This window comes from Stegostoma tigrinum, chromosome 45 (genome assembly GCF_030684315.1).
Source record: "Stegostoma tigrinum isolate sSteTig4 chromosome 45, sSteTig4.hap1, whole genome shotgun sequence".
Classification (NCBI taxonomy): Eukaryota; Metazoa; Chordata; class Chondrichthyes; order Orectolobiformes; family Stegostomatidae; genus Stegostoma; species Stegostoma tigrinum.
Genome location: NC_081398.1, coordinates 3,734,383 through 3,749,084, shown reverse-complemented (window position 1 = coordinate 3,749,084; position 14,702 = coordinate 3,734,383). Strand labels below are relative to the sequence as shown.

At 50.4% G+C, this 14,702-nt stretch overlaps 1 protein-coding gene across 2 annotated transcripts in view; it reads left to right on the top strand.

The window, feature by feature from the left end:
* Positions 1-4,225: 4,225 nt before the first annotated feature.
* The window catches only part of si:dkey-6n21.13 (P2Y purinoceptor 3), a 30,444-nt gene continuing 19,967 nt past the window's right edge, over positions 4,226-14,702 (top strand). The window contains exon 1 of one of the 2 annotated variants that reach the window (XM_048524165.2): positions 4,226-4,281. The gene's annotated coding sequence lies outside the window, so the exon portion shown is untranslated. Of the gene's footprint in view, positions 4,352-14,702 lie in introns of both variants that reach the window. The other variant, XM_048524164.2, reaches the window with a different exon arrangement.

Genomic DNA, 14,702 nt, shown 5'->3' with positions numbered 1-14,702 from the left:
CTGGAGGGTGGGCTGGATCTCATCAGAGGACATCACTGGTGCTGGTCTGCGGTCACTATTACAATCCCACCCTCCCCTAATCCCACTCGCAGAAACATGGATGGCTGCCCCTTTGAAGGATCATTTTAAGCATTTCTGAGGCGGGGAGGGTCCTTGTAAGAGCTTTTTCTCTCTAGTCATTGCCAAGTGAGGTACATAGGAGGCAGTGTGTCTCATAGGGGGTCTCTGATGAGATGAATACCAGTAGGGTGGCAGCATGAACTTCCTGAGGAAGTGGTGGGTGTGGGTACAGTTACAATGTTTAAAAGATATTTGGATGGATATTTGAACAGGAAAGGTTTGGGCCAGGAACAGGCAGATGGGACTAATTTAGTTTGGGATTATGTTAGGCATGGACTGGTGGGGCCACAGGGTCTGTTTCAGTGCTGCACTACTCTACGTCTATGAATACGACTCAGTTGCTGCGTTTCCAGGGTCTGTTGACAGGTAGATTAAAGACAAAAACCCAAAAAACAGCAGATGCTGTAAATCAGGAACAAAAGCAGAAGTTGCTGGAAAAGCTCAACAGGTCTGACAGCATCTGTGAGGGAAAAAAAAATCAGAGTTTAATGTTTCGGGTCCGGTGACCCTTCCTCAGAACTAGGATTAAAGATGGGGCATCGGGAGTGTTTAACAACCCCACCCAAATAGACGATGGGATCATTACATCTACGTTTATTGGTATTTCCATTGGGCTGTTTCCATCAAGGATCCATTCTACAGAAATAAGAAAAAAAGGCACTTATTCGGGAAGAGGAAGTTGATCAGTTTCACACCCGCCATTCCCTCTTCATGGACAGTCTGCAGGAAACCGCAGCTGAGTTACATGTCAAGGTCAAACATCAGACGACACTAGGTTATAGTCCAACAGGTTTATAACCTGGTGTTGGAGAGATAGCAGGAACTGCAGATGCTGGAGAATCTGAGATAGCAAGGCTCAGAGCTGGATGGCCACAGCAGGCCGAGCAGCATCAGAGGGGCAGGAAGGCTGACGTTTCAGGTCGAGACCCTTCTGTTGTCTGATTTTTGACCTTGCCCACTTCAGTCCATCATCAGCATCTCCATGTGATGAATTAAATGTCAAGCAGACTTGATTGAAAGGGGATGCATCCCATAATTTCACTGCAATTCTGCAGGGTGCCTGCAGAGGGCAGACTGTCCCAGCTCCTTATTATGAAGCCGAAGTCATAGTCACAGAGCTGTACAGCACAAAAACAGAGCCTTTGGTCCAACCTGTCCATGCTGACCATATATTCTAATTTAATTTAGTCCTATTTTCCAGCATTTGGCCCATATCCCTCTAAACCCTTCCCATTCATGTCCCCATCCAGATGCCTTTTAAATGTTGTAACCATACCAGCCTCCACCCCTTCCTGTGGCAGCTCATTCCATACACACACCACCCTCTGTGTGAAAAAGATGCCCCTCAGGTCCCTTTTAAATCTTTCCCCTCTCACCTTAAACCTATGCCCCTCTAGTTTTGGACCCCCCTACTCTGGGAAAAACACCTTGTTTATTCACCCTATCCATGCCCCTCATGATTTTATAAACCTCTATAAGGTCACCCCTCAGCCCCCAACGCTCCAGGGAGAATAGCCCCAGTCTACAGCTGTAGTTCAGACCCTCCAAACCCAGCAACGTCCTTGTAAATCTTTTCTGCACCCTTTCACATTTCACAACATCCTTCCTGTAGCAGGGAGACCAGGATTGAACGCAGTATTCCAATAGTGGCCCTGACCAATGTCCTGTACAGCCGCAACATGACCCTCCCAACTCCTGCACTCAATGCACTGACCAATAAAGGGGAGCGTCCCAAACACCTTCCTCACCGCCCTGTCTACCTGCGACTCCTCTTTCAGGGAACTATGTATCTGCCCCCCAGGGTCTCTCTGTTCAGCTACACTCCCCAGGACCTCACCATTAAGTCACTATATTCCAACCTCATTTGAAAGAGACACCCAGTGGGTGATTTAATCTGAGGGTCACCAGGGAGAGGATGAAGGAGGAAAGTCCTTACAGTAACCTCAGCCAGTGAGAGATTTGAATCTATGCTTTTGGCATCACTGTATGTCACAAAGCAGCCATCCTGCCAATTCAGCTAATGCTGCGCGCCCCCCTCCCCACACCAACTCTCGACCTTGGCCGAACAGGCAAAGCCAAAACAAGCAGATTGCACTGACCTGGCGAGCTGGGGAAAATTCCTGTGATCCTGGGACTGCTGTCGAATTCGTTCCCGCAAATTCCCAGTCCCAGGGCCGCAAGTGTAAGAGTGCAGGCCGACTCTCCCAGCGCAAGTGACAAGGGAATGCCGCACTGTCGGAAGCGCCACTTTAAGACTGAAGCTCCATTGTGGCACGGTCAGTAGGGGAAGGCGGTGAGTCAGAGCCGGAGGTTCGGTGGTTTACCCGTGCATTCTGGGTATGGGCAGCCTTGGCATCTGACTGGAACATTCCGGAATGAAGGACCAGTCCTTTTTTGAGGGGTGCCTTTGAGTTGAGACCAAGACAAGGGTAGGGTTAGGTGGCATGGATCGTTACCTAGTTTGGTCGGCTAACGGAGGGCAAATTGACAGGAATTAAAACCTCACGATAAGGGGAGCCATTTAGATAAGCGAAGTGAAGAGATTTCTTCACCAAGCAAAGAAAGGATTGAATTTCTGTAGCGCCTCTTTTTGGCCACTTGGACTAGTGCCGGTTCCCACATTCTAAGGAAAGAAACTGGGCACCCAGTTCACATGCAGCAAGTTCCTGTGTGACGATCAAGAGATCACCAACTTATTTGGTGATCAACTTTGGCCCGGGACTCAAGCCCCCATCCCTCCTTCCCAACAAGGTCAGCAAGTCACTCACTGAGATACGGGTGGGGCCCCAGTTTAACATCCATCCTGAAAAACAGCAATACTGCAGCAATCCCTTACATGAGAGGGACATAAGGTTGGCCATTCAGCCCATCAAACCTGCTGCACCCTCTGTCCATGGCTGAGTGAATGCCCTTTTACCCACCCCATCCCCATAGCCCTGCACTCCACTGGTCATCAGAGGTCCATCAATCTCCACCTTAGACATGCTCAAAAACTGAGCTTTTACAGCCCTATCTGAGGGAAAGGATTCTAAACATTCACAGCCCTTTTGAATCATGGCTCCTGGTTTTGGACTCCCCATACAGGGAGGCAACATTTTACCTGCATCTTCTCATACCTACAGCTTATGGCTAGTCTGGTGGCTCAGTGGTTAGTGCCACTGTCTCACAGTACCAGGGATCTGGGTTTGATTCCACCCTCAGGCATCTGTCTGTGTGGGTTCTGCATGTCATCCCTGTTTCCTGTGTCTACTTGGGTTTTCCCCAGCTTCCTCCAACAATGCGCAGGTTAGGGTGGATTGGCTGTGGGAAATTGCCCCATAGTGTCCAGGGAGGTGCAGGCTGGGTGGGTTAGCCATGGGAAAATGCAGGGATGGAATGGGGCAGATGCTCTTTGGAGACTTCGTGCGCTGAATGGTCTCTTCCCGCACTGTAGAAATTCTGTCACATGGGTCCTTTTGACTATTTTGCAAATTTCAACGAGACCAACTCTTATTCTTCAAAACTCTAGAGAACACGGGGCTCTCGAGAACATAGGAGAGTGTCCCCATCCCTTGAACAAGTCTGGTAAACCTTCAGTGCGCTAACTCTATAACAATCATGTCATCCCTGAGATAAAAGGACTAAAAGCAGCACCCTGGGGTGCAACTTAATTCATCCATGCTGCTATAATATGGAAGCAACTCTTCACAAGTCCTGAACTCAAGCCCTGGGGCCTGACTGAACTGTAAATGATTTTTGATTTTAAAATAATCTTAGGGCAGGTAACAACACAGCCTCTGGAGCAGGTGGCACTGGAAACCTGGCCTCCAGGCTCAGAGGTAGAGACGCTACCAACTTGATCAAACGTCTTCCTCCCTGGGGATGAGCCTGAGTCCAGCGTCTCAGGCCACTTGGTCATTCCAGCTAAAAGGTGAGGGAGGGGGGATAAACAATATTGTGGTGGTGCGATGGGGGAAGGATTAAAGATGTAGGGACACAGGCGGTCTGGGAGCTGAGCCCTCCTGCCACTGGATGTCTTGAGACTCGAGCGGTTCACTTATTAACCAAAAGGGTAACAAGGGGCATCAGCTCGCTGACACAGCTTTAACTTTCGGAACAGCAGTAAGCAGAAAGAACTACATTGGAAGCCTTGTCGCTGCAAACAGAGACAGAAAATAACGGGTGGGTGATTAGTGAGAACCCCGCGCCCCTCCCTCCTGGAATCAACGGACCGGTTGGCACCGGTGACGGGGTGAGTGGGGAAGTGGGTGGGGGTGGAGGTGGGCACGGGGTTGTGGGGGGGTGTTGTGCTCAGGTGGGAAGACGTTCCTGGTCTGTGAGTATGCCCATGATTGTCCTAACCCCCTGGGTTTACAGGTTGGGAGGGACTGAAGGTCTGCTCTCCCTTGCGTGCCCATTCCCCCTCCCCTGCCACCCCACTCAATGAGTAGCGGGGGGCAGAGAAAGAGGGGGTTTGGGGGGACACCTGAATGGGAAGGTGACTTGACACTTTCAAGGAAAGGGTAACAAGGCGAGAGAGCGAACAGGCGAGGGAGATGTTGGACCCCTGGAGAGGCTTTGCTCCTCCCTGTCTCCTGATTTTATTTCCCGCACAGTGCGATCCCACACACTCTGACGGCCAAGGGTGAGATGACTGTTAATTTACACCCAGCAAGTTCCCTGAAATAGCAAAAGTGACAATGACCAGGTGAAGGGATGTTTATTGACAGATTATCACTTGCCCTCATGTCACTGAAGAGTTTATCTCTGTAACCTGCTGCCTTTATCCCCACCCCAGGCACCTCCAAGCTGCATGCTCTGAGTTTGCTGCCTGACATCGGCTCCCATGGGACATCAACATCCTTCACTCTTTCAAAATTCTCACCAAAATTCGCCACAGTGCCCATCCACATCACGTCCCTCCATATCTCTGTAGCCTCCTCCAGCCCCTACACCCCCTCCCTACCTCTGTAACCCTCCCCCTGGCCCCCTACACCCCCTCCCTATCACTGTCACCTCCTCCAGCCCCTACACCCCCTCCCTATCTCTGTCACCCCCTCCAGCCCCTACACCCCCTCCCTATCACTGTCACCCCCTCCAGCCCCTACACACCCACCCTATCACTGTCACCTCCTCCAGCCCCTACACCCCCTCCCTATCTCTGTCACCCCCTCCAGCCCCTACACCCCCTCCCTATCTCTGTAGCCTCCTCCAGCCCCTACACCCCCTCCCTATCTCTGTAGCCTCCTCCAGCCCCTACACCCCCTCCCTATCTCTGTAGCCTCCTCCAGCCCCTACACCCCCTCCCTATCTGTCACCCCCTCCAGCCCCTACACCCCCTCCCTATCTCTGTCATCCCCTCCAGCCCCTACACCCCCTCCCTACCTCTGTAACCCTCCCCCGGCCCCCTACACCCCCTCCCTATCACTGTCACCCCCTCCAGCCTCTACACCCCCTCCCTATCTCTGTAGCCTCCTCCAGCCCCTACACCCCCTCCCTATCTCTGTCACCCCCTCCAGCCCCTACACCCCCTCCCTATCTCTGTAGCCTCCTCCAGCCCCTACACCCCCTCCCTATCTCTGTAGCCTCCTCCAGCCCCTACACCCTCTCCCTATCTCTGTAGCCTCCTCCAGCACCTATCCCCCTCCCTATCACTGTCACCTCCTCCAGCCCCTACACCCCTTCCCTACGTCTGCAGCCTCCTCCAGCCCCTACACCCCCTCTGTATCTCTGTAGCCTCCTCCAACCCCTACACCCCCTCCCTATCTCTGTCACCCCCTCCACCCGCTACACCTCCTCCCTATCTCTGTAGCCTCCTCCAGTCCCTACACCCCCTCCTTATCTCTGTCTCCCCCTCCAGCCCCTACACCCCCTCCCTATCTCTGTCACCCCCTCTACCCCCTACATACCCTCCCTATCTCTGTCACCTCCTCCACCCCCTCCCTATCTCTGTCATGCCCTCCAGCCCCTACACCCCCTCCCTGTCCCTGTCACCCCCTCCATCCCCTACACCCCCTCCTTATCTCTGTCTCCCCCTCCAGCCCCGACACCCCCTCCCTATCTCTGTCACCTCCTCCACCCCCTCCCTATCTCTGTCACCCCCTCCCTAACTCTGTCACCCCCTCCAGCCCCTACACCCCCTCCCTATCTCTGTCACCTCCTCCACCCCCTCCCTATCTCTTGTCACCCCCTCCCTAACTCTGTCACCCCCTCCAGCCCCCTCCTTATCTCTGTCACCCCCTCCAGCCCCTACACCCCCTCCCTATCTCTGTCACCTCCTCCACCCCCTCCCTATCTCTGTCACCCCTTCCCTAACTCTGTCACCCCCTCCAGCCCCTACACCCCCTCCCTATCTCTGTCACCTCCTCCACCCCCTCCCTATCTCTTGTCACCCCCTCCCTAACTCTGTCACCCCCTACACCCCCTCCTTATCTCTGTCTCCCCCTCCAGCCCCTACACCCCCTCCCTATCTCTGTCACCTCCTCCACCCCCTCCCTATCTCTGTCACCCCCTCCCTAACTCTGTCACCCCCTCCAGCCCCTACACCCCCTCCCTATCTCTGTCACCTCCTCCACCCCCTCCCTATCTCTGTCACCCCCTCCCTAACTCTGTCACCCCCTCCAGCCCCTACACCCCCTCCCTATCTCTGTCACCTCCTCCACCCCCTCCCTATCTCTGTCACCCCCTCCATCCCCTACACCCCCTCCCTATCTCTGTCACCTCCTCCACCCCCTCCCTATCTCTGTCACCCCCTCCACCCCCTCCCTATCCCTGTCACCCCCTCCATCCCCTCCCTATCTCTGTCACCTCCTCCACCCCCTCCCTATCTCTGTCTCCCCCTCCAGCCCCCTCCCTATCTCTGTAGTGCCCTTCAGCCCCTACACCCCCTCCTGATCTTTGTAATTTCCATCCCCCACGCCCCTCCCTATCTCCGTAGCCTCCTCCAATCCCAGCTTCCTGAACATTCCCCAATCCCCATTGTTGTACCTTGGCTGCCTGGGTGCCACAGAAATGCAAGTTGCTGAACCCCAACATACAACCAGGTTGCAGTATGAGACTATTTGGCCCCTTTGAGCTTGCTCCATGATTTGGTGAGGTCTGGTTCGGTGGATTGGCCAGGCTAAATTGTCACTTGATGTCCAGGGACATGCAGCCTTGGTGGAGCAGCCATGGGAAATGCAGGGTTATAGGGATGGGGGTAGGGGGTTGGTCTGTATGGGATGATCTTGAGGGGGTTGGTGTGTGGGCTGAATGGCCTGCTTCTGCACTGCAGGGATTCCACAAATGTAACCTCAACTCCCTAACCCTTCTACCCCCAACAGCCTTACGCTCCCACATCTGCCCAGAATCCATCCACCTCCGAGATAGTCTAGCACTCTGCTTCCATCGCTGCCTGAGGTAAACCTCCTTTGAATTACCTCCAAAGCATTTAAAATCCTTCTTTAAATAAAAGGCTGGTATTTCAGACGCAGTCTCACTGTTGTTCAGTGTAACTGAAGCGTAACCATTGAACTCCCCTCACAACAAACAATAACATTCAATCGTCTCCCCTAATTACTTCCTTTCTCTGCCCATTCACTTTCTATGATCATGCACAAGGATCCCTTGGCATCTCAGAACCCTGAAATCTATCGTTCATTTAGATTACCATTTCTATTCTAGCTGACACAGTGGACAATTTCACATCTCCTCCATTGCAAGATCTCTGTCCACTCACACCATCTGGTTCTCTTCACAGACTTCCAACGTCCGCTTCTCCACTTATTTTCCTGCCTATCATTGTGTCACCAGCAAATCTGGCGACCGTACCAAAAGCCCCTTCATCCAATGTGTTGTAGTTTCTCCTCAAAAGTGGCAATTGTGCCACTGAAGACCATAAGAAGTAGGAACGGGGGAGGCCATTCGGCCCCTTGAGCCTGCGCTGCCATTCAATAGGATTGTGGTTGATCTGAAATCTGCCCCGTTCACCTTCCCGTCCCTTTCCTCACAACCCTCCATTCCCCGGCTGATCAAGAATCTCTCCAACTCGGCCTTAAATATACACAAGGAGTCTGCCCGCACGGCTCTCTGTGGAATAGAGTTCCAAAGACTCACAAATCCGCTGAGAGAAGAAGTTCCTCCTCATCTCAGTCTTAAATTGGTGCCCCCCACCTTGATTCTGAGACTGTGCTCTCTGGTCCTAGACTCCCTTATGAGAGGAAAACATTCTCTTGAGGAGCCAGATGGCCTGCTCCCATTTCTTATGTTCTTGTAGACTCTCCCTGTCAAGTGTCTGTATGTTTCAGTAGGAGGCACCTCAGGACCAATCAAGTATAACACAACAGCGTGTCGTGATTATCTGTATTCTTATTGATAATAGCCACCTTGGAGGAGTTTGGATTTGGAAGGAATTACTCCCACAAAACTGTCTTCATAGACCCAGCGAACAGCATCACTGGGATACAGATGTTAACGGTTCATTCAGTTAGACCCTGTGGCATCCATATAAAGTTATGGAATGGCTCAAGTGAGGGCTTTAAGATAATTAAAGGATCTGATCAGGTCTTTAGAGAGAATCTGATTTTTTTATTGTGAGTTTAAGAGTTGAGAACCAGGGTAAAGAGCCTCAGAATCATTGAGGGGTGATGTCAGGAGGGAGCTCATCAGGCAAAGTGGTGTGTGAATCTGGCATTTATTTTAAAAGATATTAATGGTATTAAAAAAATAAAAACTCCTATCAAGGCTGGGGTTTTGTGTCTGTGTGGATGTGTGTGTGTGTGAGTGTGTGTGCGCGTACATGTGTGGGTGTGTGCGTGTGTGTGAGAGAATGTGAGTGTGTGTGCGCATGTGGCTATGTGTGTGTGTGAATGTATGTGTGTGTGTGAGTGTGTGTGTATGTGTGAGAGTGTGTGTGTGAGTGAGTGTGTGTGTGCGGCTATGCGTGTGTGTGAGTGCGTGTGTGTGTGAGCCTATGTGTGTGTGTGTGTGTGTGTGAGCCTATGTATGTGTGTGTGTGAGTGTGTGTGTGTGTGAGAGTGTGTGTGTGAGTGTGCGTGCGCGCGGCTATGTGTGTGAGTGAATGTGTGTGTGTGTGCGCATGTGTGTGTGTGAGAGAGAATGTGTGTGTGTGAGTGCGTGTGTGTGTGCAGCTATGTGTGTGTGAGTGAGTGTGTGTGTGCGGCTATGCGTGTGTGTGAGTGCGTGTGTGTGTGAGCCTATGTGTGTGTGTGTGTGTGTGAGCCTATGTGTGTGCGTGTGTGTGTGTGAGAGTGTGTGTGTGAGTGCGCGTGCGCGCGGCTATGTGTGTGAGTGAATGTGTGTGTGTGTGCGCATGTGTGTGTGTGAGAGAGAATGTGTGTGTGAGAGAGAGAGAATGCGTGTGTGTGAGTGCGTGTGTGTGTGAGCCTATGTGTGTGTGTGTGTGTGTGTGTGAGCCTATGTGTGTGTGTGTGTGTGTGTGAGAGAGAATGTGTGTGTGAGAGAGAGAGAATGCGTGTGTGTGAGTGCGTGTGTGTGTGAGCCTATGTGTGTGTGTGTGTGTGTGTGTGTGTGAGCCTATGTGTGTGTGTGTGTGTGTGTGAGAGAGAATGTGTGTGTGAGAGAGAGAGAATGCGTGTGTGTGAGTGCGTGTGTGTGTGAGCCTATGTGTGTGTGTGTGTGTGTGAGCCTATGTGTGTGTGTGTGTGTGTGAGTGAATGAGTGAGTGATGCAGTCAATTTGAAATTTGGACAGGAAGGGTAACAGGCCAAGGTGGGTAGATACAGTTAAGATCACATCCACAACAATCTAACTGAAACTAACAGCTTGAGGGACTACTTACTGGTGAGTGAAACTGGAACTGCAGGCAGAGTAACAGGGGAGCAGATTTAGGACTGAGTTGAGGAGGAACGTCTTTGCCCAAAGCATTGAGAATCTGTGGAATTCCCTGCCCAGTGAAGCAGTTGAAGCTTTGTTGTTGGATATTTTAAAGGTAAAGATAGGTTTTTGAACAGTAATGGAGTTAAGGGTTATGGTGTGTGGAGAGTTGAGTCCACAAAAGGATAAGCCACAATCTTATTGAGTGGCAGAGCAGGCTCGAGAGGCCAAATGGCCTATTCCTGCCCCTATTTCTTATGTCTCTCCCAGTTCCTACAGTCTCACATATTGTACATAGGCTGCCAAGACTGAAGGGAGGCCTCAGAGGGACCAGGCTAAAGGAAAAAGGATCTTCCTATGTAATTGACTCCCTCTTTTGAAGTTGTTTGTAAGATTTTAATTTCACAGAACTTTTTCAGTTCTTTGTGAGAATACGAGCTTTACAGGGGCTTGCCCAGCATTTATAGCCCACCCCTAATTGCCCCTGGAGAAAGTGGTTGTGTTGGTGAGTTGGAACTGTCATAGTTTGTGTCTTGTAGGAACATCCCCAATGCTGTTAACGGAGGGAGTTGTCCCTTCGTGAGTACACGTGTGATCCAATGGGTTGAGCCCCGCTCCATTGAATTTAAATTGTAGAGAAAGGCCAATCGGCCTATCCGCTTGATGCTGCTGTACCTGCTCCACACGAGCCTCCGCATACCCTTATCTTCCTCTTGCCCCTATCAGCACATCCTTATATTCCTTTCTTTCTTCATGTGTTTATCCAGCCTCCCCCCTCCTTACAATATATTGATGCAATTCATCTCTCCCCGTGGGAATACATTCCACATTCTCACTGCTCTCTTGGGGAAAGACGTTCCTCCTGAATTTCCGGTTGGATTTATTAGGGACTGTCTGACCCCGATCTACCTGGTTTTGGAGTTGCTCATAAGTGGAAAGGTCTTCTTAGTGTCCATCCTGTCAATTTCTTCAGCATTTTAAATGCATAATGTTGACCGTAGGATCGAGGTTGACCCTCTGGGTGTTAGTGTAGAGGCAGTGCTGCACTCACTATTGGAGGTGATAAACCTGAGGTAAGGTGTTAAACTCAGATCCGGTGGCCCTGACCAACATCGCTCAAAAAGGTATCTGGTCGTTATCGGAGAATCCCTACAGTGTGCGAGCAGGCCAATTGGTTAATTGAGTCCAAACTGAAAAGCATCTCACCCATACCCAATAACCCTGCATTTCCCATGGCTAACTCAACCCAAGCCTGCACATCCCTGGGCACCATGGGACAATGTCACATGGCTAATCCACCCTGACCTGCACATCTTTGGGCTGTGGGAGCAAACCAGAGCAGACCTGGGGAGAAAGTGCAAACTCCACAAAAAAATCTCCTGGGGCTGGATTCGGACCTGGGTCCCTGATGCTGTGAGGTAGCCTGTGCTAACTACTGAGCCACCGTGCTGTTCTCATTACTGTTTGTGGGAGCTTGCTGTGCACAGCCTTATGTCCCTAAGCCAGAGGAGCTTCACTGGTTGTGAAGCGTTCTGGGGTGGAGAGATACTACATAAATGCAAGTTCTTTCTTATTCTGTTGTCAGATCACGACCAAAGGGTAATAATGCCAAGCAAGATTGGACTATATTGATTATTTTTACGCAAATGTCGCCCAACAGACACTGAGAGATTAGCTCCAGGTTTGAATGGGAAGGGTTTTGCTCCGTTACAGTGAGCGCTTGCACATTGGGTCAATATTCTCAGGGGTTTAGAAAGAGCAGAGGTGACTACCTTGAAACCTATAGGATTGTGAATGAGTTTGACAGGTTGGGCACTGAGGGGTTGTTTCCACTGGTGGAGAAATGTAAACATGGTGTGTGGAATGGGGGTGTGATTCGGAGAACCAAAGTAATGGGGACACGACGGGAATATGGTATTGAAGTCCAAAATCAGCCATGATAGCATTGATGTAACAACGTGCAGAGCTGGATGAACACAGCAGGCCAATCAGCATCAGAGGAGCAGGAAGGCTGACGTTTCGGGCCTGGGCCCTTCTTCAGAAATGCTTTTCTGATGAAGGGTCTAGGCCCGAAACGTCAGCCTTCCTGCTCCTCTGATACTGCTTGTCCTGCTGTGTTCATCTAGCTCTGCACCTTGTTATCTCAGATTCTCCAGCATCTGCATTTCCTGCCATTCATGATAGCATTGAATGGTGAAGCAGGAATGATGGGCTGAATGGTCTATTTTGCCTTTTATTCTAGTGAGGTCACATTGTGATTTAAAACTTCAATCCTCTTGGATGTGCATGGTAAAATAGGGCTGAGTCAGGGGCAGATCATGTCTGGCCAATCTGTTTGAATTCTTTGAGGAGGTAACAAGCAGCTTAGAGAAAGGAGAGCCAGTGGACGTGATCCATTTGGATTTCCAGAAGGCCTTTAACAAGGTGCCGCACAGGAGACTGCTAAATAAGAGAAGAGTCCATGGTGTTAGGGGCAAGGTGCTGGCACGGATAGAGCATTGGCTGACTGGCAGAAATCAGACAGCGGGCATAGAAGTATCTTTTTTATGATGGCAGCAGTGACTGGGTCAGCACGGGTTAGTTGGACCAAAGGCTCTGTTCATCATAATCATCCTCACCATAGAACCCCTACAGTACGGAAACAGGCTATTCAGCCCAACAAGCTGATGGCTGCGCCGCTGAAGAGCATCCACCCAGACCCCTTTCCCCACATCTAACCCACCCAACCTAAATATCCCTGGGCACTACGGGACAATTTAGCACGGCCAATTCCCTGCACATCTTTGGGCTGTGGGAGGAAACCGGGGCACCCAGAGGAAACCCTCACAGACACAGGGAAAATGTGCAAACTCCACACAGTCGCCCGAGGATGAAATCGAACTCGGAGCTGTGAGGCAGCAGTGCTAACCACTGAGTCACTGTGACTATGACTCTATGACTAGTGAGGTTTGCAGGGGCCCATGTTGAGACCACAAGTATTCATGCTACACAATAACAATCTGGACAAAGGAATTGAGGACATTGTTGCTCTGTCCGCAGAAGACAGGTGGAGGGACAGAGAATGACAAGGAAGAAGGGAGGACGCAGAAGGACTTGGGCAGGCTAGGAGAGTGGACAAAGAAGTGGCAGATGGAATACAGTGTGGGAATGTGTGAGGTTATGCAATTTGGTCAGAAGCGTGGAGACACAGACTATTTTCTAAATGGGGAAAGGCTTGGGAAATCTGAATCACAAAGCGACTTGGTGTCTTCGTTCAGGATTCTCCTAAGTTTAATGTGCAAGATGAGTTGGCAGTCAGGAGGCCATCGGCAAGATTTATGAGGACAATGTTAGAAACACATGGAAGGAGTGGAGGCCACTTTGTGTTTGAGTGAAGAGGGATGAGTTTTTTTTAATATTGAAAGGGTTTAATTGGGTGGGTTTGGAAGGAGAGAATGTTTTCTTTCGGGAGCATGAGAAGTGCTAGAGGCCGTCAGTTTAACATCACCCGCAGGAAAATCCTTTTGGAATTCAGGAGTGACCTCACCACCCAGACAGTGAAGCGGGCGGTGTGGTTGTAGAGTGGAATTCACTCCCACAGGGAGTGGAGGAGGCCAACAGTGTGGATACATAGGAATGCTGAACAAGTCTATAAGGGAGGAGGGAATAGAAGATGGCAGGTTTAGATGAGGAGAGATGGGGGCTCAAATGCAGCATGGAGCCCAGCATAGATGAGTTGGGCCGAAGGGCCTGTTTCTGTGGTGGTATCCTGTGTAATCCTATGGATCATCACCTGAAGTCAGAACCATAGGATAAAGATGGAGCTAAATCAATACTCTAGCATGGGCCTTGTTAAGCATTGTAACCATGCCACGATGCTAAGACTCTGTAGTTTAAAACATGGGCCTGCACATATAGATCTCGGATTACATACCATGGATCTGTATGTGATTTCTTGGCATTCACATATGCAAGGATGAGAACAACTCTAAAATAATATGATATAAATAACCGAAGGAGCTAATGGTTTCAGAAGAAGTCGATGTAAGGACCTCATTCCCGAAATGACGCCTAGTTTGGGCAGCATTTCGCCATCTATATTAAACTTGGGATTCATTATAGCCAACGCCATCTTTCTCAAGGTTTCGGTGCTGACATCGTAACATCTACAGGTTCTTTGCAACCTACTTTTCTCAACTTTGTCAGGTTTCCTGACTTAAAAGAGAGAGAAGATTTTCAGTGGCAGAGATATTGTTGAAACACTGTTAGGCTCCGAGCTGATGTAGTCCATGTGTGTCATAGGGTACGATGGGTCCCCAACAAAAAAATACCCAGTTGTGTTTGTCGAGGGTCTTTAATGTTGCACTACCCCTCAATATGCTTCGCTGGAACATTGTCTATAAGAAATTTTTTATCCAATTGTCTCCAAGCCAAAATTTTAGGACAGATTGATCTGAAAACTTGGTCGAGGAAGTTGGTTTTGAGGAATATTTTAAAGGAGGGAAACAGAGGGAGGGAATTCCACAGCTTCAGGCTCAGGCAGCCAATGGTGAAGTGACAGGACTTGGGTTTGCTTGAGGCTGGAGGGGTACAGAGGAACTCCGAGGTTTTTAGGGCTGAAAGTAGGGAGAGGAGAGATCCTGCAAGAATTTGAAGGCACAGAAGATGGAGAATTTCAAAGTTGAGGTGTCGGCAGAATAGGCTGGGAGGACAGCGTTGGTGCCAGAGACAGCAAACTCCACCTGAGACAGGAAAGAGAGCCAGGCACAGTGGGAAGAGATGGGCTGGTT